Genomic DNA, 24,664 nt, shown 5'->3' on the forward strand with positions numbered 1-24,664 from the left:
AGTGGACAAGGTTCCACCCGTGGAGAACTCTCTGCACCATGCTCCCCAACTAGAGCGGCTCCCCAACCAATTGAGCCACCATTCCATCTCGTCCCTCACATCGTCCGTCAGAGGTATCGACTGGGAGTATGTTAAACCTTTCCTGAGGTGATGCGCCTTCAGGCGCTGCATGGCACGGTAGTGCAAAGGCCCCTGGAAAAGTGGCCTGTGTGGGGGAGGAGAGAAGACCTACAAGACGCGCAAGGAAATCTGCGTCTTCGCCAAGGTCTGGTGCAGTCTGTGCCTGATCTTCTCCATCTTCCTGGCGGGGAGACTCCGAGTGGAAGACACAGAGTCCACTTTCAAGCCTAAAAAGGTTGCACACTGGACCGGAACCAACAGGGAATTTTTCTTGTTTTGACAAACGCCAATCCTTGGATAAGGTTGACCGTGGTCTTCAACTGGTTGGAAAGCCACCTGGGGCACTGATCCAGAAAGAGCATGTCATCATTCAAACACTCTGTGCGCGCAGGAACTCCACCGCCGGTCTGAGAACCTTTGTGAAGAACCACAGAGTGGAGGATAGCCCGAAAGGGTGCGTGGTGAACTCGAAAACCTGCCCTTCCCACCTGAACTTCAGAAAACGCTGATGAGGGGGGGAAATAGGGACTGTCAGGTGCGCGTCCTTTAGGTCGAGCTGGACCATCCAGTCAAGTGGTCTCAGCATATCTCTGAGGAGGTGGATCGCCTCCATTTTGAAGTGGCAGTAACCCACCCACTTGTTGAAACTTTTCTTTGTTTTTAAGGAAAAATTGTTATTTCTTCGTGTGGTGTCACTTTTCTGTGCTTTTTAAAAAAGGATCACTCACACCCCTAGTACTTGCCTGTTTGTAGCGCACAGCTGATATTACGAACTGTCGCGCCTTTCCCTGCTCGTATTCAGCGGCCGCCATCAGTCCAGGCGTGCGCGCTGACTCCGCCCCCTTGCTGGCCACGCCCCCTTATCTCGCTAGTTATGTGCATGCACAGGAAGCGCAGCGGACGAGCGCAGCGGGAGCGCCGTTTGCGCGCCAAGATCGCGCCAGGCGCAGGAAACCCTGCCCGACCCTCCAGCCATGTCAGATACCTCCCTAGCGAAATTCACCTACTGCGTGGTAACCACCACTGCCCCTGTAAACTGGACTTGGCTAATGTTTCCGGCCCTGCCAGCTGCAAACACTGCCGCTGGTCCCTCACTAGTAATCCATCTAACCCCCCCGCTCCTTCACCCCAAACCAAGGACTCCATGCCTCCTTTCAAAGGCGGTCTGATAAACGCCCGATCTATGTGTAAACATAGCCAGGATATACACGACCTCATTCTCGAGTTCGATCTGGACTGTCTTCTCATTACAGAAACTTGGCTAACGGAAGACAGTAACCCAGACATAGCCACTGCCCTCCCCCACGGTTACTCCTTTCTTAGACAAGACAGATTGAAAGGTAGAGGCGGAGGCGTTGCCATTATACTGAAGAAAACCTTCAATTGTCATACGTTTAGCCTAGACCCCCTCACTGATACAGAAGGCATGGGTTTCTCTATCAAACTTAGGCAAACCTCCTCCTTCTCTGGTGGTCTGATTTATCGCCCGCCCGGAAATGCTTCCAAATTTCTAAGTGACTCTCTGGGATACTTTTTACTCCGCTACCCTCATTTTACCCTTCTCGGAGACTTCAATCTGCACCTTGAGTCCCCATCTGACCTACAAACTAATAGTTTTTTACAGACACTTGAAATCTTCAATCTCCAACAAAGTGTCCTCCTGCCTACCCATTCCCTAGGGCACACCCTCGACGGTGTTTGGTCTAATTTCCAATCTCTCACTACCTTACCCCCCCTTCCCCAGATATGGACAGATCATAGCCTGATCCCATTTAATATTACTATCTCACACCCTACCATCAACAAAACTACTTCCCATCGTGACCACTCTGTTAACTGGAAAACAGTCCAGGATAACCTTACGCTTAACCCCATCCCTCAAACACACACCCCAGCCCTATCCGGCAACACGGAATTAGACGCAGAACTCTTCCATAAGTGGATTTCTCATGAAATCAAAAACCGGAACCCTACTAAGCGCCCCCGCAGAAATCCTAACAATGCTAAAAACAATGCCCCCTGGTTCACTCCTGCCTTAGCGACCGCTCACCTAATTTGCAGGAAAGCCGAGCGAAAATGGCGCAAAACATATGCCAAGGACGACCGTCTAGTCTACATCCAACAAAGAAAAAACTATCTTTCAAACATCAAATCTGCCAAGAAAACCTTTTATGTCAATGCCCTTACAAATGCCGGTCAGAAACAAAAAACCTTATTCTCAATAGTAAAATCATTTACCCAGCCCAAAGCTCTCCAACCCGAAATCCCCCCTTCCCAAAACCTTTGTGATAAGATCTCAGACTATTTTGATGAAAAAATAGCCTCCATCCAAATGAACTTCCCCCCCCCCCTCAAACCCATCAAGAGCCCCCTATCCCTGAAAAATCGGAACCCCCAATTGGGAGTTTCAAACATTTCACCCCTGTTACTCTAGCCCAAACCAGAGATGCCATCCTATCTTGCAAATCAGGCTCCCCCTCTGACCCATGCCCTCCCAAGATCCTTCACCAACTTATAGACGTTGTTAACCCTGTCATCAATGACATAATCAACTCATCACTTAGCACCGGATCTGTCCCCCGCATATGGAAAAGGGGCACTGTTAAACCGCTCATGAAGAAAGCGAACAAATCTCCGGAGGATCTGACCAATCTCCGTCCGATCACCCTTCTCCCTGCCTTGGGAAAAATAACAGAACAGTTGGTCTATAAAGAACTTAAGATCTACCTGGAAACCCATAACATACTTCATCCCCAACAATCTGGTTTCCGTCCCAAGCACTCAACTGAGACCGCTCTGATCGAACTGTCAGACACCATAAAAACGCTGCAAGATCAGAGGAAGAAGGCCATCCTTATACTTCTAGACCTCACAGCAGCGTTCGACACTATCTCCCACTCTATTCTCATCAACCGACTGATGGACATAGGGATGTCAGATACGGCCCTACTATGGATAAAATCATCATTCCTCAACGACAGAGTCCAAACTGTGGCCCTTGGTCCCTTTCAGTCAAAAGAAAAAAAGGTCGCCTCCGGAGTACCCCAAGGGTCCATCCTAAGTCCCCTCCTTTTTAATGTTTACCTCATCCCACTCCTTTCCCTGATCGAATCATACGGCATACCAGTTACCTCGTATGCCGATGATACGCAGCTGATAGTACCCCTTGAGGATAACTCAACCATAGCTGAGTCCAACCTTAAAAACTGTTTAACTGCGGTCTTTCACTGGATGGATACTAATCATCTCAGGTGTAACTCTAGTAAAACTGAGATCCTTCCCATCGGAAAGAACACCTCCTTCTGTCCAGCCCTCTGGTGGCCGGACAACTCTGTTGCCCCTCCACAGACCGTTACAACAGCAAAAAACCTCGGTGTAACTTTCGACTCGGATCTTTCCTTCGACCAGCACGCAAAGATTGTCGCCGGCAGTTGCTTCGGCATAATTAAATCGCTCAGAAAGTTTTTCGACTTTCTCCCTCTCGAGGCCAGAAAAACAGTTACAGTGGCCCTCATAATTTCGCGCCTTGATTACTGTAACGGCCTATTGGCAGGGACAAAAAAGTCTACACAAACCAAACTTCAAAGCATCCTTCATACGGCTGCCAGACTGGTCCTGAAACTACCCCGCAAATCCTCTGCCTCTGCAGCCCTAAAAACCCTGCACTGGCTCCCCCTCCATAAAAGAATTCTTTTCAAAATACTAACCATAGCCTTTCGAGCATTCAATAAAACTGGTCCAAAATATCTAACCAGACGCTTCCCCCACTACATACCGAGCCGTGCCCTCCGCTCTGCCCAAGACAATCTCATGTCTCCCGCCAGCTACAACTTAAAAACTAAAGATGGTAAAACGTTATACTCCCTGGCCATCAAAGCCTGGAACAGTATGCCCAAACATTTGAGACAACAGGTCCTTGAGAAACCCTTCAGGAAACTCCTTAAGACTTGGATCTTTAACCTCCCCGATGACTGGACTAAAGCTGCCATCTAGCCCTCCCGCCGCCAACAACGACTAGGCCACCTGGATTTGTTTTAGTGCCATGATGCTCCCTCCGGAGCGACCGCTGCGCTATATAAATACCCCCTCACATTCACATTCAAGTTAATGACCAGCGACCTCTTCACGTACCAGCTCGGAATCTCGTTGCAAGAAGGAGATGGGCCGGGTTAGCTGACGTGGACAGTCATGAAACTCCAACTGGAAGCCCTGGACCATCTGCAGCACCCAAGCATCACTCGTGAGGAAAATCCAAGCCGGGAAAAACCGCGCCACGCGCCCCCTTACCTGAAAGTTTGCCGAGGATATTACACTCACCTCTTCCAGCTCCATGTTGCCAGCCTCTTTGGCCTCCAAGGCCACGGAACTTCTGCCTTCTGGTGGGATAGAAATTGTTGAAGTGGGCTTTTTCTTGATATTGTCCTCGCCTGGAGCCTTTCCCCCTGTCAGAGTTGGAGAAGCGGCTGGTCGTGCGGCCCCTACCACGACCGGCCCATTGGAAAACCCAGGGAGTAAAAACCTTCCTCATATTCGACTGGTCTCTGTCTTTGACAAACGGGTCACCAAATAAGCCCCCCTAGGCCACAGCGCCTGCCTCCGAGGAAGTCATGTAATTTGGGGTCCACCTTAATTAGGAGCGACTGCCTTCTCTCCGTGGAGAGCGCACAATTCGCGTTTCCAATAAATACTATTGCACGCTGCACCCAGCTCGAGAGAACCTCCGGGGAGATAAGGGCACCGGAAACTTTGGCCTCTTCGGCCATGTCTTTTGGTGACAGGTCCCACTGCATCTAGCAGTTTGTCCATGCACGTATGCCAGGAGCGATCATTGCCCTTAGGGTCCCGTACGAATTTTGCTAGGAAGGTGGCCATCTTGGGATCTATTTCCCTCCAAACTGGGGCGGGAACACTCCCCCAGAAGGCGGTTGCGAGTGTCCTTGTCCATTGGTTTGCGCAGACTTCTCGACATATACTAGGACACTTTATCCTCAGGAACCCACTCCGTAGACCTGGGGTGGACAATGTTGTCCGGGTTCAACATATAATAGGCCACCCCGGGGCAGGAGTCGAGCAAAGACCTAGAGGAACCCGCTTCCTCGTCCGTGTCCCCCGGGGGAGTCCCCGTTATCAAAGGGGTCAGGAGAACCGGTGCGCGGAGGTGTTTAGTTGCAGTCTGTGAGTGGCACCGGGTCAGACTGCAGGGGCACCTGCGCCAAGAAAGCCTGTTTCAGACGAGCAAAAGCATCTACATCCAACCCTTGAGGAGATGGTTTCTTAGCAGGGGGAGAACCAGAAGGTTGAGGTGCAGGAGGGGACTTGGGAGTAACTGGTGCGGGGGGAAGTCCACTTGGCGCACTCTTTTGCTATCTGCTCTGACAGGCGTTGCTCCAAAGGCTCCATGGCTTGGTTGACAACCCTGTAGATGGAGTCATCCAATGCCTTGTAAAAGTCCTCATCCCAGGGGAGGTACACCAAGGGATTCTCCTCCTGGTGCTGATCTGGCTCCGACTGCATAGTCTTAGGTAAGTATGTAGGTGCAGTACAAGTAAGTAAATTAGGAGCATAGGCAGCTTGGTGCTGAAAGCACTATTTTAAAGGCACTGCAGGCGCTCTGTTTACAAGCTTGGAGGGAGCCCAGACAAATATGGGTGGCTAAGGGCACACGATTAATAGGCAGAGCCCTAGGGACTCACCAGCCCTCTGATCACAGTGTCCCACAGGCACCACAAGTCACGATGCAATTGCGACCCCGCATGGTATTCAAGGATGTCTTACAGACCCTCAAAGCGTGTTTAAGGAAAATCAGGGAAAAATAAAGACCCCCACAGGGCGTAAAACCGGGTGGCTGAAGGCAAGGCTGAGCTTTCACCTGGCAGCACTCGTCAGGACTCTAATGCTAGTGCCTGACTCGTGCTGCCCATTGAGAGTGCACTGAGCTGCGGAAGGCAGGGCTACACTGCTATAGAAGAGGAGACACTCCCTGGTGGTAATGAGCAGATTACTTGGGGTCACAGAATTATTCCGGTCCGAGATTATCCATTGGCAGGATTGGCATGGGACAAAAGAACAAGAAAAAGTCAGTCTAGGAGAAAATTAAATGGGGACATATTTAAATCCTTACACAATGTGGGTAAAGTTTATGTGAGACAAAGCCTAATTACCCGGAGGGCCCCTTCAAACTATGCCTGAGATGAAGTTCATCTCTCCAAAGTGGGAATGGGCCTATTTATCCAGAAAATATATCGTCTTCTGAACACAATGAAATGTAAATAGTGTTTGGGAGAGTAAAAGGCCAGCATAGGGGCCTTGCAGCCACCAGCAAGACATGGCAAACTTACAAGCCTTTGCACTGCATACACAAGTTTAGCAGTCATCCCAGGCGGGAAAAACAGCACCAAGGAACCAGGGTCATACAGTGAGTTACAATGACACGGCCCAGGGTGAATGACAACCGATGGGACAAGGGATATAATGGCGAAAGTGTAAGCTGTAAGGACAGGTGTGGATAGGGAGTGGTATGGCCATAGCACAGTCCTGTTCGTAGTGATGGTGAGTGAAGCTTGGGCCTTGGAAGTGGAAGGCCATACAGAGTGCCTGACTGCCTGAATCGCGGCTACCAAAAGTGGATGGTCACCTGACATGCCTGATTGCCTAAAGGCAAATGAAACCAGGTGTATGTTTGAGGACAACTGTTGAAGCACAGCTACCGGAGGTGAAGGCTCTCCTGGTGTGCCTGTCTGACCGAGCGATGACTACCAGGAGTGGACTGCCACCTGGCAAGCCTGAGTGATGAAAGTTAACGTAGCAGGTCTGGTGTAAAGTTGTGACTTCTGACTCCGAAGATGTGCTTTATGTGAATTTCAACTTCACACATTCTATTACGAAGCTTTGCACAGAAGACTGAAAAGCAGATTGTTTTGCTTCTGAGTGGCTGGCACAGGGGCATTGACACTCTTTTGCTGCATCCACCTATCGAAAGAACCAACTTGCTTGCTGTGTTGAATCACAAAAGCTGTCATTCCTCACTTTACAATTCAAGCACACTGCTGGTGGTTAAGGTATATTACCAAGCATTTGCATGAGGCCTCCAGGCTACTTAATTGCTACAAGCATTAGGTGTGTTGATTAGTTTCCATGCTTGGTTATATTCTAATTTGTATTGTCCTCGTAGATCACACCTTGGCCTGATGTAGAATTCTCCGAATTCCTCTTGCCAGAGAGAGAAAAATCATAATGATTGGAATAATTTGATGAGGATTCAGCATGGCATAATTATATAAAACATTTACTTTTTATTCAATAGTTGTTTTCTGTGTAGTGTTTTTCCTTTTGCAACTTGTCTTATGATACTAGTAGCTAGGTTGTGTTCTAATGAAAATGTGATCTGTTTGTACAGCACAATGCAGTTATTCCTACTGAGCTAGGCCCTGATCCGCCTTGTGGCGTCCATAGTCTCCCTACCCTGGCAGTGCTTTGTTGTCTGTGAGCCGTACTGCAGTGCTCCTCTAGTTAAGCGGTAAGGGGAGGTGTCTATATAAGCTGATGAAGTAATCTTCTCAGGGAGGTCTGGCAGGGTCATTGCAGTGCAGCACAATACTTAGTGAGATATCACCGCACAGAGGTCACGAGCTCGAGGTCGCCATGCGTCTCTGTTCTCTTGAATTCTTGTGATTCAGTGAGGGTGTGGCCGGGAGCGGTGACAGAAGATAACACTGCAGTGATTATTTGCTGATATTATCACTCATGTTCTCAGCTTTTCGGTGCATATTTTTCAAACTATTTTGTGCTGTCATGATACTTTACCTTCCTTTTTAGGTTTCGCCTGCACAGCGCTTGCGCTGTGCTTGTGAAATCTATTGTATTAAATATATCTTAACAGGGGCTTATACCGCACCCCCTTTCTTTCCTTGATTGTCATTTGTTCCTGTGCTTGCCACTTACTTTCCCTCCATCTCTATTGGTCGAAGCATACTGTTTCCTGCATTTGCCAATGCTTATTTTTCGTGTACTTCCCTTATAAGTTTCCAGTTGCCGAGGCACTGTTTCCATCTGCTTTTGGGGGAACTTTTCTATTTGATGTTTTGTGCATCTCTACATAATCTTTTTCCCCCTAGCTGTACCCACTTCAAGCATGCTTATTGTCCAAGATTTTGAGAGCGAGACAAGGAGCATTAACACGGAGCAGTGTGCATGGTGCTATCACACCACCTGCACTAATTTCCATACATAGATTTTGAAGTGAACCCCGACATGAACAGTAAAAGTGAGCTTTTAGTGTCCTTTTCCATCCCAGTTTGTCAGCTACCTTAAAGTCTGTGTGTGGTTTATTATTACACGAGGCTTGGAACGCATCGTGTCCATGCCTTGCGTTAAGCCCTGAGCCCCGCCCTCCACAAAGCCTCTAAGTTGATTCCCTATTTCTGCTTGTTTATTCTGTCTTCCTTGCTCTACCGCTCCAAAGTTCTCTTCCATTTTGAGTCCATTTCCTCCCCTACAGAGGTCAGATGTGGGAGCCCTCTTCCACAATGCTCTTTTTTTTTTTTTTAGATCGTAGCTATCAGTAGAGGGGCCAGAAACAGGTAATGTGCAATATTACCTAGTAGGGAAAGCCTCGCTAATCTTCTCCACAACCAATACCAGTTTAATATTGAAAAAAAGGATTTGTTTTTCTTATTCATAGAAAGCTGCTGGGAACTGTGCTTCAAAAATGCAGGGTTGAGGACCTCGATTAGCACCAAATGCTGAATAATTCCGAGCCAACGTTTTGTCCGACTTTGTTCTAACCTTCATTCCCATCGGAGGTGTTGACGTTACACTCTTTTCTTTTTCAATCGTTTCTTTTCACTGTGGGAAATGACAACTTGGAAGGAACAGTATTGCTAGTGCCTGAAGATTGCTCTGTGCCACTGAAGGCAGTTTTTACATTGAGTACAAAGGAGTCACACTGTTGGCCTTGCTACTGTAAGGAAGTGGAGCAGACACAACCCCCCAGCCAGAGGAATGTAAACAAACGTTCCAGTCACACTCACATTGAGCTTCAACTGTAACTTCACAAATTCTTTAGGAGGCTTAAAGCTACAAGTGTGTTGAAGTACACCACAGATTGAGCTCCAAATTCGATTGCATTTCCTTCCTTTTCCCAACCCTTTTTGGTTAATGACTGCAGAAGAGGAAGAGGGTAATCAACCACGGAAACTAGATTAGATCATGAGAAAATGGATGTATACCTATAGAGGCCATTAGAATGACTTCTCAACATTTCTCTACAAGAAAGTCTGTACTTTTCGCCTTTATAAATACTATAAAAAAAATTATTTACCAAAAGAAATTGAATCTGCTAATAATTTATTCTCACTATGGGTATATTGAGGCATGATAAACATGCTTAGTGTAATGGAAATGCAATTATTTTGTTATATTTAACCACCCTTTGTTCTACTCACCGTGAATAACAGTTTCCCCGTACACATACTTACCATATGTACACAGTCAATGTTTGGGTGTTTTTATTGCAGAAAATACACTGGTATAAAATAATGCATTGGTATATGTGAAATATGGAATTCATCATTGTATTGATAGCCCCCAAATAACAAAAGAACCTTTTTCATTGTCCGGATTATCCACATTATGCATTATAGGGGTCCAAATTAGGTGGCTATGTTATTTAAGTTGTGTGGAAAAACTGCAAATACTATAGCTCATTTTATAGCAGTATAATTTGCCTCAATTTGAGTTAGAAACAACATTTTCTGGGTATTCTCAAAATTATGTGGCAAATTATGTACCCATGCAGTAAATTCATATCTATGTGGTAAGCACTGCAGCTACTGGAAATGAAAACAAATTCACTCCCCATTATGCAATAAACCATAAACAAAATGCCAATCATTGCCCATCTTCTGAGCACGTTGAATAAAACCGCTTTTTCGAGTTAGCTACCCCAAAATCAACCAGTATTGTAACAAATATATAAATGGCAGCATAAGATCTGTGACTGGGGTGAATGTTTGATTTGTTCAGCAATCCGGGCATCATCTGTTCTTTTTTCATTTGTCGCCCAAAGTGGGAAGGGTATGCCCAGACGTGGGTACTGTGCTCAGTGCGCCACCAGATTGAAGCTAGCCTGGCTGGTATGGGGTGATACCCTTAAACCGATCCCAAGATGCTTGTTTCCAGTTCAGGGAAGACCTTGCCTGGCAGTTCAGGCTGGACTGCTCCCAGGAGGAGCAGGGTAAAGACTGATTTGCATATGGCTGGGTCCAAACTGGGGTGGCGAAGTGAGCAAAAGAACGATTGATACAACTCAGATCTCTTGACTGGGGGTGAGTGCTTGAAAAGTTTCAGTACTCCGTCCATCATCTTGTTGTGTTTTCTATGTTATTATTCCCAGCACTCACAGAAAGGGTGTGTCCTTTATTGGCTACCCATTCATCAAATCTATGCGATACTTGAGGGGGGCTGGCCCACAAAGTGAAATTTACTACTGCTGACTGGATGTGGTTTTCACAAAATTCGGACGAAGGTAAAGATGATATTTATTTATATATATATATATATATATTGCACATGTTTAAAAATCCACTTTACTTGTTCAGGCCGAGCACGTACACACTAGCAAAGGAGGAAGCCAACGATCCTTATGTGAGGAGTTCCAGTTACCAAACTTCAACGTCGGGGGGATTTTAGTGACTCTCAACCTTTCAGACACCGCTCTGAGCAGGTTGCAGTGGGCTGTTTTTTGCTTTTTGACAGAGACCACGAATTATAATGGAAATTCCAGACCCGCATCAGCCATGTTGCATTGCATCCTTTACGTAAAAGTTACTTTCTGCCTACAGTTTTGGTCCCTGCAGGCAGTTAAACCAGGATCGAATCTGCTGCATAAAAGGCTTTATTATTCCAACAACTGCATATTTACAATATCTGTCGAGAGCGGGATGTTTCCATACCCCTCTTAACCCGTAGCTCAGATATCTAGACATCCTTTAATTTCTCCTCCACTCGAGAAGGCATAGGATTAGTTTGGTTGTATTCTCAGCATCTCGAATTTACTGATTATGTGTGTGCTGTTTTAGGGTCTGCATGCACGGCACTTGTTTATAGCGCTACTCGTATTTTAAGCGCACTCTGGTCTGTTTTTTGAAGGGTATACGTTCACCCTAGCGGCCCACCGGGGAAACGCCCGGTGCCGGCTACAGCTAGTCCAGCCCTGTTTGCAGGAACCACATTAACCATCTGCTCTACTCTAGGAAGAGTAGAAAATGCTACTAGATAAAAGTGCAATCACTCACCCACCAGTAGGAACATTAATCACCAGAGTTAGCTTTACCTTTTAATTGTTGCCTGAAAACGTCTGGATGTACAAGGAAGTTTACATGCTTTTAAACCAATAGTTATCTTTAAACAAGGTGCCACCAGCTGCACCGTTCATAAAACTGTAACAGAGTTTCAGGAACTTATTTTGCACAACTGCTCACCAAGCTACAACTCACAACAAAAATAGCTTATTAATCACATAAGCGAAACCTAATGCATTTACCAGTGCGTGTTACTGTTGCATTCTGCTCCACACCAGTGTTCAGGCATGAGCGCGTCTATAAAGCCTGCCTTGCCGTGTATGGAACATATGCCAGGACCCTGCGTTTCATTACATACAAGCTAACCAACTTGGAGCATTTTTTTTCACCTTAAATCAAAGTGTGGAACTGGATGGAGTCCAGTTGGCATCTGCTCTTGATTACCATCAGCATAGAGGTGGGTGAATTTCAGCTTGAAAGCCACTGAAGCAAAGAGTTTGGCTCCTGTCCCAGCATTAGGTCAGTGTTTCCTTGGGCTGCAGCTCTTTCTGTTGACAACCATAAGCTGAGAACTGTTTTCAAGTTCTTGCAGGTTACCTTGTTACAGAATATGATGGAAAGTGGATGGGAAAAGCACACTTTACAGAAGTTGCCTTGTAATGGCTTGGATTTGTATTGAACAGCAATACGCCTAATATTGCCGATCTGGGCAGAAAACTTATTGTATTTATTTGTACTGGTTTTTAGCACTTTTCAGAAGACTGGCGAGGCCTAAAGCTCATTCTCGGTTGTTAAGTAACTCCTCCATATGTTAAACTTACAATACCTCATAACCATGGCGAGGTCATGAAGCGCTCCAATTTTCATCAACCTCATAGGGTCCCTTTGGGTGTATGATTTAAAGAGGGTTGATTATTGGTTGTTGCATTTGAGGGAAAGATTGGATGCTTTGCTTGAGGTTTGACTGCAGGATGGACATGTTGGGCAGGTCTTCAAAAGCACATAAGCATGTGTGTTGCAGTGTGAGAAATTGACTTAGCCACGCTGGCAGTTACTTGCCAAGTGTTCCTTACTAATACTATGTCTAGAGGTTGTTGCTGATGTTGATTGTATGGTGGATGATTATTACATCTTATTGGGCTGGGACTAGTTTTGGGATCCCCAATAGATGTATGGTCTATCTGGTGGCTCGGAGAGTTTAACCCACTAGAACATTGGTTACCCTTCTTTTGGCAACATGTACTTTCATAATTGCCTGTAATGAAAGGGAGAATGCAAGTTTGTTTGCGCCTCTTGCTGTATTTGAGTTTTAATGGCCTTTGACTGAGAACTTAAGTGGCACTAATGAAATGTTACTACAGTGTGATTGACAACTAGTCCAGCTACTTGGGAAACATTTGTGGTTGCAACCAAAAAGTATGGAAAGCAAAAAAGTAGAGTGTTTATTGAGTGATTGAGGCAACATCTACTGGACTCTTATCCATATTAAAGGTGATTATGAAAGTGCACTTTGAAGAGACCGGTTCTTAAGAAGTTTGTAAAGGAGACTATAGTAGAAGACTCCATTGGTGATGCTCTAGATCAAAGTTCCCTTGAGCATGAATACTATCTGGAAACTCGCACCCTGGAAAAGCAGTTATCATAATACGTACCACAAAACAAATGTTGGCTGTAGTTTTTTTTTTGTTTGTTTTTTTAAGTATTAAGCACTTTTGAAGACCTGTGTCATGAAGAGAATTTTTGGTCTTTGTTTGGAAATTAATTTGAAACGTGGCAATATCTGGAACAAAGCAAAATTGTATAACCTAAAGAAACATTCAAACTAACAATTATGCGCTACTGATTTTCTTATTATTTTAGTTTTTCTAAAATGTTGAAAATTTTATTTTAGACATTCTATGTCTGTTATTTATACTCCTTGCTCTTAGCCCCCAAATTAAAGCTCCCAAAGATGTTTGCAGATAACATCAAGTCGTCATAGGAGATTGAGACTAAAGTATAAAAAGTATTTTGAAAAACAAATATCTGCAAACGGACTTGGACTGGACCCGGGGCAGTTTGCAAACTTTAATTTTGTGTCTGGATATATTTTCTATCAAAATGTATATGAATGTCAATCCAAACACAATAGACTATCTCAAAGGTCAAGAGCCTTCACTCTAGTTCTCTTGTCCTGTCAATGTGGGTTATAAATTACTTGGTAGATCAAGATTATTCTACCAGGAAGGCAGTAACTATTGAGTTACTAGTGTCTAATTAAACCATCTGATTGATTACGCGTTTAATGTGGCACCAGTACTTTGATTGGGCTGGTGTTGTAAAAGCATTGTTCCTTTGTGCCCATTCAAGAGTCTTAACTCCAGCAGTTGGCTCTGCTTGCTACATAGACTTTCTAAATTCTCTGTAGTCTACAGATGGTTCTATTTAAAGAAAGAAAATGATAGCAAATTGCAATTTAAAAATAAGTATACAAACATGACCTATACTTTCAGACAATATTAATGATCCCCTTCATGTGTGCTACCACAATTCTGTGGATTCGGTTTCCAGGCAGAGAACAAAACATTAAACTGGGATTCGAGGTTCTAAATTTAGTTAAAACACAAACTTTAAATATTTGCTGACAATTGTTCACAGCATGGATGCTGGTATCCTTCTTGATATGGCGATTTTGTTTTTTAACTTCTCAAATGCTATTAATGGTAATCAAATAAATAGGTATCTCTATGTCAAGATCGTTTAGAAGAACAAAATACCTGCTTACCTCTGCTGTCGATAACCAATACCATATAATAATGTTTATAGTTTTAACAATTGTTGTGCTACGAATATTGTGAAGGTACACTTCAACTGCAATACACTGAAATAAAAGTAACATAGCTTCGATCCAGGTTTAACCACTAGTGTTAGATTCAGTTATTTCGTGTTATCACCTTAGGTTAGGATGGATCAGTTTACATTCAATAAGATCTGTTGGGTCCAGTTAGATAGGTTACATCTGATTGCTAGATCTGGTAAGCGCAGCTTATGTTTAGTTAGAGCAATATGGGCTGTGGTTGAATTATGCAGTCAGATCAGGTTAGGTCGAATTTGATTATGGACAGATCAATGTTACGGAAAGATCAACCAGAGGTTTTGGCAGGCACCTCCATATCTGTGATGTGGAGTCCAGCAACTGTTTTAAATCCTTTACCTTTTCAAAGTGCAAAGTTGTATCCTTCTGTTACTACACATACGCAATGGTGTACATTGCTTAATGTGAGCAAACAGTGAGAGGGACGTAGATCCAGAAATTTTACATAAAATTGTTTTTCAAGAATGTGCTTATCTTGTTGCCCTCTACTTTTCCTACTCACTCTCAAAAGTTGTACAATCACAGTTTTTTTCTTTGACTTTTTTCTACTGATGTTGCTGATTTATTTTAGCTTTCACACTTTTGTTACAAGCTTTCTTATGCCTGCTTAGATGTCCTCTAGTCTTGCGGTTGTATATTCTGGTAATACAGGTCTCTTATCTTGTGGTAAGTTTGTATTCAGTTGCTTTTTGTTTTGTATTAGTCGTATTTGTGAAACATTCAGGCCTTTGACTTCAAGAACATTTGGTAATATTAAATTCCTTATCTAAAAACTCGAGAGACTCTCATTTTGAATTATTTTTGGTTATCAAGAATAAGAATTACAGTAACAAGAATTGGAAAATGTTTTTTGGGAGGGTTAATATGACACTATTTTCAAAGCAATGTATTGAAATGAGAGCTGTAACTGAAATGTAATGTTAGGTATTATTGTTTATAATTAAGAGTGCTATAATAATGTGTGCTTTTGCACGCTTGTTTACGCCATGGAAAGGACTGGTCTGTAAGCTGATTTTCACAAACCAAAAATATGCTGTCTCGTTCTTTACATGAGCTATTGGTGTTTAGAATTAATTCTTTAATTACAATAACTATTTTCTCTGATATTTCAAAACCAAGGTAATATGATTGTGATGTAGTAGTGCATCTGCTGGCTTTGGGATTGGTTTAGCTGTAACCATAGTCATGATTCAGGAATGGAGTTTAGCTTCTTCACATTATCAGTCCTTACATCAAATCAAGCAGTGCACTGCCTGATCAAAGTTCAGCTTGCCTCGGATTATTTTTTTTACACCACTCCCCTATATAGCGATCTATGGTATGGGAAACGCTGTGCCTTAGTTGAAGTGAGAACATTATCTTTGAAAACTGTGAGAGGTGCAGCTTAAATTACGCTTACAATTTTTTTCCTTAAGGCACATTTCTATGCAGAAGGTGAAAAAACGGAGAATAGTGTTAACCAGTAAACCAAAAAAATTGTTCCATGCATTAATGGCCGGGAAAGGTGAATAGACGAGAGGTCAAGAGAGTTACTAAAGCGGCCCTTAAAAGTCATTCAGAGATTGTGTGTGGGTAGGAGGCTGAATACTCCAGCTAATCATAAGTAGAGAAGAATAGAAAATGGGTGGGGCACGAACCTGCTTTAAACTATGGCCTCAAAGAACGAGTGAGTTTGAAGAACTCAATGGGATATTTAAAGGGAGACGACATCATTTCGGGTGGAGGATCGAGGGCAGTGTGTTTAATCAGCTTCACTTGCAGGCCTTGTGACAAAATATGTTGTTTTTGGAGCCACTTTACCAGGCTCTGCACCTAATTTTCTGAGGATGCATAACATTTTTTTAATTTTTCAAATATCAAATTAATTGTAACTACCTTACAAACGAGATCTCCCAATATCTTACACCTATATCTTAGGCTAGACTTATTACTTGGGAATGGGTTGTGGCTCTGACGCTTGCATATGTTTAGAGGACTTTCTTTTCTAGTTCAATTCCCTGTCCTTTATTTTATGGTTTTGTAACCTATTGTTATGTTTGTCCTAATTTTGTGTAATTTAGATTTTACCTTTGCTTCCTTCATTTCCAATTTCTTTGTTTGTAACCTTCCGTTGTTGGCGACTGGGGACTACGGTTTCTTATTTTTCTTTTAAACTTGTGTGGCTTAGCACTGCCTAGGAGTGCACGTCTTGCTCCCTTTCTGTTTCTTGAGAGCATTTCTTGAGTCTGGGCTCAGGAGGTTTCCCTCAGTAACACTGTCAGTTTCAGTCCTCTTTGTCATCTTCTGCTGCAGTCTGTTTCGATATTCCTTGCATTCTATCCACTACACCTTCTCAACTGATAGAGAGCACTGATGGTGCTCAGTGTCTACCTCTTGCTCCCTATCCAGCCCCCACCCCCCCCTCTCCTCCCCCTCAACGCTAATCTGTGCAGCTACTTTTAAAGTTGCCCCAGAAATGGAAAAGACCGCACCTGCGGGTAATTTTTGAATTGCGATTTGTATTCTAACAAGATAGCTGTCACATAGTGTGTAGATGCAATATGGTGACCTTCCTGCGACTATAGAAAATAACTGTCCGCTATCATAGAATGTTATTTTTATGTTTCCAAGATGACCACCACACTGATTATAGATCCAGAGCAGCAGCCATCTTGTAACTGTATTGTTTTTACTTCCATTGTCCCTGCCACATGGCTACATTGAGCATGGCGGTCAACTTGTAATAATAGAAAATAATGTCCCAAAGTCACCCAAAGTTAATGTTCTATATTTCCAAGATAGTCCCCATGTTGCATCTGCATGCAGCGTAACAGCCTTCTCGGAACTGCAGAAAATACCTTTCCAAGATGGGCGCTACGGCTGTTGGCTTTGCCAATGCTGGCACAAATAAGCAAACATTCTCTAAGCCTATAGCTGCAAAGAACAAGTTTTGAGAGAGTAAGGCTGTTACGCTTTACCAGTGCATGTCTGAATTTGTATTTGTGTCTAGTGCTCATACAGAGTACAGTTTTTAGTTGTTTCTTATCTGCAAGTGTTTTGTAAGCTCGTTGCTATATGTTCATGCATTCTGACACTGCTTATATGCAACGCTATTCGCAGAATTGAATATGATTACAGCACAAATTCCTGGGTGCACCCTAGTCAACATTGCTATGTATAGAACCCAGCAGATTAAATTGGTGACACCTGTGTCTTGCCTTAATATGCATCATACAGATAGACAAGAATAGACTTGCTATTGTGGCCAAAGAAGAAATCCGCAATTTAAATAAAAAGCCACCATATTGGGAACTAAGAAAAGTAACCAGGGTCAATTAAGCGGACTTATCATTGGTTTGATGAATCATCTACAAGTCATCACCTGTATTTACTGTGGAAGAGAAGTCATTAAAGACCAAAAAACGTACTCACCTGAAACTGACTACAGACAAAAATACACAGGGCTGTAGAAACGTGGGCTCCAAACACTCCTGTACATTTAGACATTTTACAAAAATTGTAGATATTACTGGCCTTCTTGCATTACTCATTTGTGCCATGTTCATGAGTGACATTTAACATTTGCTGCATGACATTGAGGTCTAATGTATTTAGTGGAGAAAACAAAATTACTTTCAAGTTTGATCTGTGATTCTGAAATATTTAATGCACCTAAATATTTGTGTCAAAATAATTGTGCACCTTTGCCTCCATTGACCATAACCAGGTGTCCATTTAATTAGTACTTGTATCAAGGACATTTAGTAGCTAATTATTTACTGACTTCATGAATACACAGGCGTTAAATAGGCACTCCTTGCAGTAAAGGAATAATTTGGAAGCAGTTCAGATACAATTTGTTATATAAATTGAAGTTTTTGTTGGTCTGACATTTGAACCTCATTGTTCGCTCAGGCTACCAGGCTACCAGTGCCTGCGTCCTGTAGTGCCCAGTATCTCTCATCATAGCACCCAAAAGTAATCTTGCCATATTTCAAAATTGTACAATACGAGTAGGATGTGTATATCCGATGAGATGCTGCGCATGGCTTATAATTTGGACCTCATTTTAAATGCAACTTTCTTGAGCTATTATACACTGACCTCAAGCTTTGTCTGCATTTACTTATCGTCAAGTGTACGTATTTAAAGGTGTATCTTAGATAAGAGCATACAAATCTTGCGCCTTCAGGCTGCTCGGGAAGACTGAAGGCAGTATGTATTCTGAGATTCAAAACGTACAATATAGGGTTGAGGCACTTTTGTATTTCATTGTTAGCATAAATCTTCATTAAACCGGGTTTGTGCGTTGAATATCATGCAGTGTAGTCGGACATATTAGTGAACTTTTAACAGAGCTATCAACCGAGGAGTTGTGGTGAGCTCCAAGTGAGGGCCCTTGTCCATATGAACACTTAAGTGGAAAGAGCCTGCTTTAACCTTGGTCCTCACGAAGACTGAAGAACTTAAGAAACCCATGCTCACAGACAAAAGGAACATTTAATGCCATTTTCTTTACTAAATGAGTGAATCCGCTTCCAAGAATGACTGTTATGTGAGAATGCTTCCTTAATAAGATTATATAGAAGTCTCTTCTTTGGAAATGTAGTGGTGAGATCGATTATAGTATTGTTCAATTTCTTGAATCAGAAAATCATATACCAAGTTTATATTTTCCATTTTCAAGGCACTTGTTTTTCAGGATTTACCATTATTTGAACGTTGGTTTTACCAAAACTAGCGGCTGTGCTTTTTCAGTTTTCAGTGCTAAAACAGCCATTGGGTGCAAGCATAATACCAATGAGAGCGATTGCAATGTAATGAAACTTTTTCTAGCTAACATGAAGGAAAGTTTCAATTCTATTAAGGACTCTGAGGCGAAGATTATGCTATCTTGTCTTAATTTTGTTGCTCAGCAGTCATGTTAGATTTAACATTAACACCAGAACAAACTTAATTTCCCATAAACTCTTGGGAAACAATGAAGTCACAACAGTTAACAGTCCGCATCCAATCGGATATCAGCATGGGGTACAGTCCTCTGTCAATAGCCCTCATTCTTCCTGCGATCAGGCCGACTGTGGAAGTTGTTCACTCCTGTTTCGAAGAGTCTGATACTACAATATAAAGAGAGAGTGCTAAGCAAGACGGCAAACCCTTCCCTATCATGACGGGAGGAAAGATGTGCAACACAAGTCATGGTCATGCATGACAATAACCCTTAAAGCAAACAAAACAGGAAACGCTTTTCTTACTCCCATACGCCTGTGCCACAAACCGGTTGTGTTATCACTTCTGAGAGGGTGGGTTAATCCTCGCACCCGAGAATAAAATTGAAACTTTCCTTCACGTAAGTTAGGACATTTTTCATTCTATGTCAGGACCCGGAGGCGAGGATTTTGCTACTTTAAAGCTTGTCCACCACCAGAACCGCAATGGAGGAGACCGGTTTGAAATAAAGCTTCTTAAAAGTCGAATCTAAGGACCATTTTGCTGCATTCATAATGTCCTCCAAACAGGCTCCTAATGTAAAAGCTTTGGAAACCATAGCACCCTCGTAGAGTGTGCACCAAAAACTTTGGTGTCGACGCCTGCCTCCTGCATAATCCATTTCACTCATCTCGCAATGGTTGGCGAGGAGACTGCTTAAAAGGGTTTCTTCAATGCAATCAAAAGTTGCCTCTCTCCGTGAGGGTATAACTCCGTCATGATCGCTTCATATGCCTTGGTGCACCGCATCACGCACAGCTTGGGAGCCTCTGGAAAGACCGGATATGAAATCACTCTGGACTGAATTTTAGTTACTCTGGAAACATGGAAGGTGATCCCCCCCCCCAGAGTAAAAAACCTCCCTGTGATATCCAGGGCTTTAACATCAGAGATCCTCCTGCATGAGATCAAGCACAACAGAATGGCTAGTTTAGCTGATAACTGTCTCTGGGAAAGTTATTGATTGCTCTGCCACGGCGCTAAAAGGCTAAGTACCTTGTTCACGTCCCACGGGGTGGAGTACCGGAGTTCTGCGAGAAAGGATAACCTGACGCCCCAAGGCAACTTTCTGACCAGAGGATGTTCTCAACGGCGGAGCCCCCAATCGCCCCATGTCTTGCAGAGATTGCAGATCTAAAAGTATTGACCGATCTGTATGCCAATCCTTCAGCCACTAAGGCTAGGAAGTTCAAGATGTGTACAACATCGGTCTCCACGGGATCCAGCTCCATTGCAGACTCCACCCCACCCACCGAGATCAGGCTGAGCGAAATCTCTTGACGGTGCTATCATCCCAGACTCGAGCAAGGAGGTCCGTAGCGTGTCTCGATCGGCCTGGCACTTGCTATTGTGTCCTGCAATCTTCAAAGCCATTAACTGGAGCGATCCAGAGGATTCCCCTCTGGATCGCTCAGGAGATGTGGAAACTGGGGTAGACAGGTTGGAGAAGCCCAAGAAAGTTTCATCAGAACTGGAAACCATGCTTGCGACTTCCATATCGAGGTGATTAAAACCACATCCACCTTTTGCCTGCGCACCTTAGCCATGAGACACATGATCATCACAAATGGAGGAAAGGTAAAAACCCTTGCCCAATCCTGCAAGAACGCGTCGGTCGTGACTGCCCCAGTGTCCGGCCTCCAACTGAAGTACCGGGGAAGCTGGTGGTCTAGGCAGGATGCATAGAAGTTGACCGTGAATTGTCTCCAAAGGGAGGATAGACTCTGAAAGACCACGGGGCATAACTTCCAGAGGCTCGCATCTCAGAGGGGGCGGGAGTGCCAATCCGCCACTTGATTGGCCGATCTGGGGAGATGCTCTGCTGTTACCGAAACATGGTGATGGAGGCAGTACTCCCAAAAGTTCTTGGCCAGATCTGAGAGGCCTTTTGAGCGAATACCCCCCCCCAAGTGGTTCATCTAGCAGACCGCCGCCACGTTGTCCATCTTAAGTAGCATGCAGGACTGGATGCTGTCCATGGTCCAGCACTTGACCGCAAAGGATCCTGCCATCAATTCCTGGCGGTTGATGTGCAGGGACTGTTTGGTGGTGGACCACAAGCCACCTGTCGTGAATTGACCACCACGAGCCCCCCAGCCCGAGCCGCTGGCGCCTGAGTCGATCACCAAATCTAGGAGAGACTCAAAATGGTGCTTCCATTCCTCCATATGAGAGAGCCACCACTGGAGCTCCTCCCTGGCCTCGTCCGAGAGGGGGACACATTGGGAGTACGCGAGGCTGCACCGAAAATGCGATGCCTTCAGCCGTGGTAGAGCTCAGAAGTGAAGAGGACTTGGAAAGATGGCCTGGATTGAAGAGGACAGCAGGCCCACCACTCTCGCAATCTGACGGAGAGAGGTCCTCACCTTCGCCAACTTTTTCCGCACCTCTCGTCAGATCTTGGCTATGTTCCTCGATGGAAGGCTCAACATGGCTGCTCACGAATCGATCAGAAACCCTAAGACTTCACCTGGTTGATTACAAAACCCAGGAACTCCAAGAGATGGACCACCAGCTGAAGGTGGTGTGATAGTGCTCTTGGGCACTGGTGCATCAAAAGTATGTTTTCTAGGTAGACTATCATCCGTATCCCTAAAGCTTTGAGGCGTTCTATCACCAGTTTCAGAACTTTGGTGAAGCACCAAGGAGCTGACGACCGACCATAGGGTAGAGAGGTGAACTCGAAAGTTTGGCCCTGCCTTTGGAATTGGAGGAAACTGTGATGTGGGGGAAAAATTGGTATGGTGAGATGCGCATCTTTTAGGTCCGATCGTCAGGATGGAGCAGGTCGCGAAGGAGGTAATACCCTTTATCTTGAAGTGGCGGTAAACCAACCACTCGTTGAGCTCCGGTCTCTGACCACCATCCTGTTTCTAGACCAGGAACAGATTGCTCAGAAACCCTGCTGGGTGGGGTTTAGTAGGACACACTGCCCCTTTTTCCAGAAGCTCCTGAATCTCCTACTGGATCAAGGATGCCTCCTGCCCGAAAAAAGGGATGGGATGGGTTGGGTTGGTGAGGGCAGTGGGTCGGTTGGCAGGGGGAGCCATAAAACTCTATGTGGAACTCCTGAATGGCTTGGAGCACCCAGGTGTCCGACGTGAGCGCTCGCCAGTTGTCTGCGAAAAGTGCCAGAGGACCCCCCCCCCCCAATTGGGTGCAAGAAGTAAAAGAAAGACTCACCGTGAGAATTTTAGGTGGTCCCCTGCCGTGGGGCCAATTACGCTGTCCTCTGGGGCGGTAACGTCCTTTGGTGGGGTAAAACGCCCATGAAACGGGAGGCATCTTGCCACTGCCAGGCTGCAAAGGCTTTTTCTCTTCTGGATGAGTACTGGGAATGGCCAGCCGAGCACTCCCTACCATGGCCGGTCCCGGAGAAAACATGCGCATTGAAAAAGCGCTTAACCGTTGACCTGGCTTTGTCCACCGAGTTAAAGGTAGAAGCAAATGTACTAAGTTCTTCAACGAATGGGTCCCCAAAGAGACCTCCCTGTGCTACCTGACCCGCTTCTGAGGTGGCTAGCTCTCCCAGCTTGGGATCTATCTTGATGCGCGGGAACCTGCGCCTCTCAGTCGAAATGGCGCAGTTAGCATTACCCAGGAATATGATAGCCTGCTGGGCCCAGCTGGAGAGCACATCAAGGGGAATGAGGGCTCTGGAGGTCTTAGCGTCCTCCGCCATATCAAAGATTTTTACTAGCGGCCCGGTGACATCTAGGAGTTTATCCTGGCATGACCGCCAGAAGCAGACTGTGCTTTTTTTCATGTTCTTTATGTATTTGGCTAGGAACATGGCCATCTGTGCATCTGTATCTGATGTGAAGGCCAGCTTCCCATCCAACGCCGGGCGGGGGCATTCCGTCCAAAGGCAGTTCCGCACATCTTGGTCCAGAGGTTTCTTCAGCCTACTGGGCACATACTTGGCCACTTTGTCACAGGGAGTACACTCCGAGGAGCGGGGTTGCATAAGAACTTCGGGTACTAAAAGGTCCAACTGGGGATCTAAAGGTACCCTCAATAGGAGGTGACGGGTCAGGAGGGGGGTTGGAAGGCCTCCAATACTGGTCATGGTCTGAATCACCCTCCGAAGTTTTTGGGGACTCATCCTGAGGTGGGGGAGTGGGCGGCCTGGGACTTAACCCACTCGGTCGCGACGGCTCAACAGGGTTGGGAAATTCTGCAGGGGCGTTCACGTCCAGAAAGGCCTTCTTCAATCTGGCGAAAGCATCCAAATCCACCCCTGCATCGTGGGGACGCTTGCGAGTTATGTCAGTGGCAGGAGAGGGGGGTCATCTCTAGAGGTTCTGGGGCCGACGGCCTGGGGCGGTCCTCCCTCTGTGCAAGGGGTTGCAGGCACCTTTGCGCCAATTCCATTAGTCTCTTCTCTAGAGGAGCCACTGCATCGGACACTTGTTTTAACAGTAGAGGCGTCCAGCGTGTCACAGGACTCATCATTGTCCGGGATGTACTCTACACCCTCCATCTCCTCGTAATACTCACCATACTCCTCCATGGGGTATAACTCGTAGGGGAGGGAAAGGGCTGTGCAGCTGTACTGGGAATTGCGAACGGTGGCCACCCACCAGGTAAGAAGGAGATCAGCCAATGGAGAGTACCCACTGTTGTTTACCAAGGCTGCAGGAAACCAGTAGGGCCTCAAAGTAGGGGAAGAGCACTGTTAATTCCCCTGGGGAGTAGACTGTCCAGCTGGTGCTTCAGCCTCCCAGCACGAATAAATGGGCTCACAATAGGATTCCCCAAGCCCTCCCCAGCAGGGAGGGAGGCGGCAGACCAAATCGCCCTTACAATACTTATTGGGGTCTCAGAATGCAGCCTGGGTGGTCTGCCCGGTAAGTGGAGTCTTTGCCCCTGCCACCAACCCCGAGGTTGGTTATGGCTCCAGGCTGGCAGGGCCGAAATTGATTCACACTCCGCGGGCGGAGGCACTCAGCGGGCTGTAACCTACGCGCATTGACCCTCTGTCCGACTGCTGAACACTCGCACACAGTAACGTCCGCGAAAGGCGCTTCGAAGCATTCCCGCAGCCGTAGAGAAGAAAGAGGTGTGTGCACCTCGCTGTGAAGAAAAGCGAAAGCTTTGTACAACGGGATCTATCACACTATTAAACCAAAGAGGGTAGAAAAGGGCCGAAGTCCTATACTCCACTTGCAAGGCTGTGGGCAGCAAAGAAAGATGGCTATTGACCGAGGACTAGGATTGTACCCCATGCTGATACCTGATTGGATGTGGACTGTTAACTGTTGTGACTTCATTGTTTCCCAAGAGTTTATGGGAAATCAAGTTTGTTCTGGTGTTAATGTTAAATCTGACCTGGCTGCTGAGCAATAATCCTCACCTCTGGGTCCTGACATAGAATTCTATATGTTCTTGCAATGCATTTGAAAGGATTATTTTAGTATTT

The 24,664-nt window shown here is 45.2% G+C and overlaps 1 protein-coding gene across 1 annotated transcript in view; it reads left to right on the forward strand.

The window, feature by feature from the left end:
• LOC144826472 (tropomodulin-3-like) overlaps nt 1-24,664 on the forward strand; it is a 537,152-nt gene that overhangs the window by 329,676 nt on the left and 182,812 nt on the right. The gene's annotated exons all lie outside the window — the stretch shown is intronic.

The sequence above is a fragment of the Lissotriton helveticus genome, chromosome 3_2, assembly GCF_964261635.1.
Source record: "Lissotriton helveticus chromosome 3_2, aLisHel1.1, whole genome shotgun sequence".
Taxonomy (NCBI): domain Eukaryota; kingdom Metazoa; phylum Chordata; class Amphibia; order Caudata; family Salamandridae; genus Lissotriton; species Lissotriton helveticus.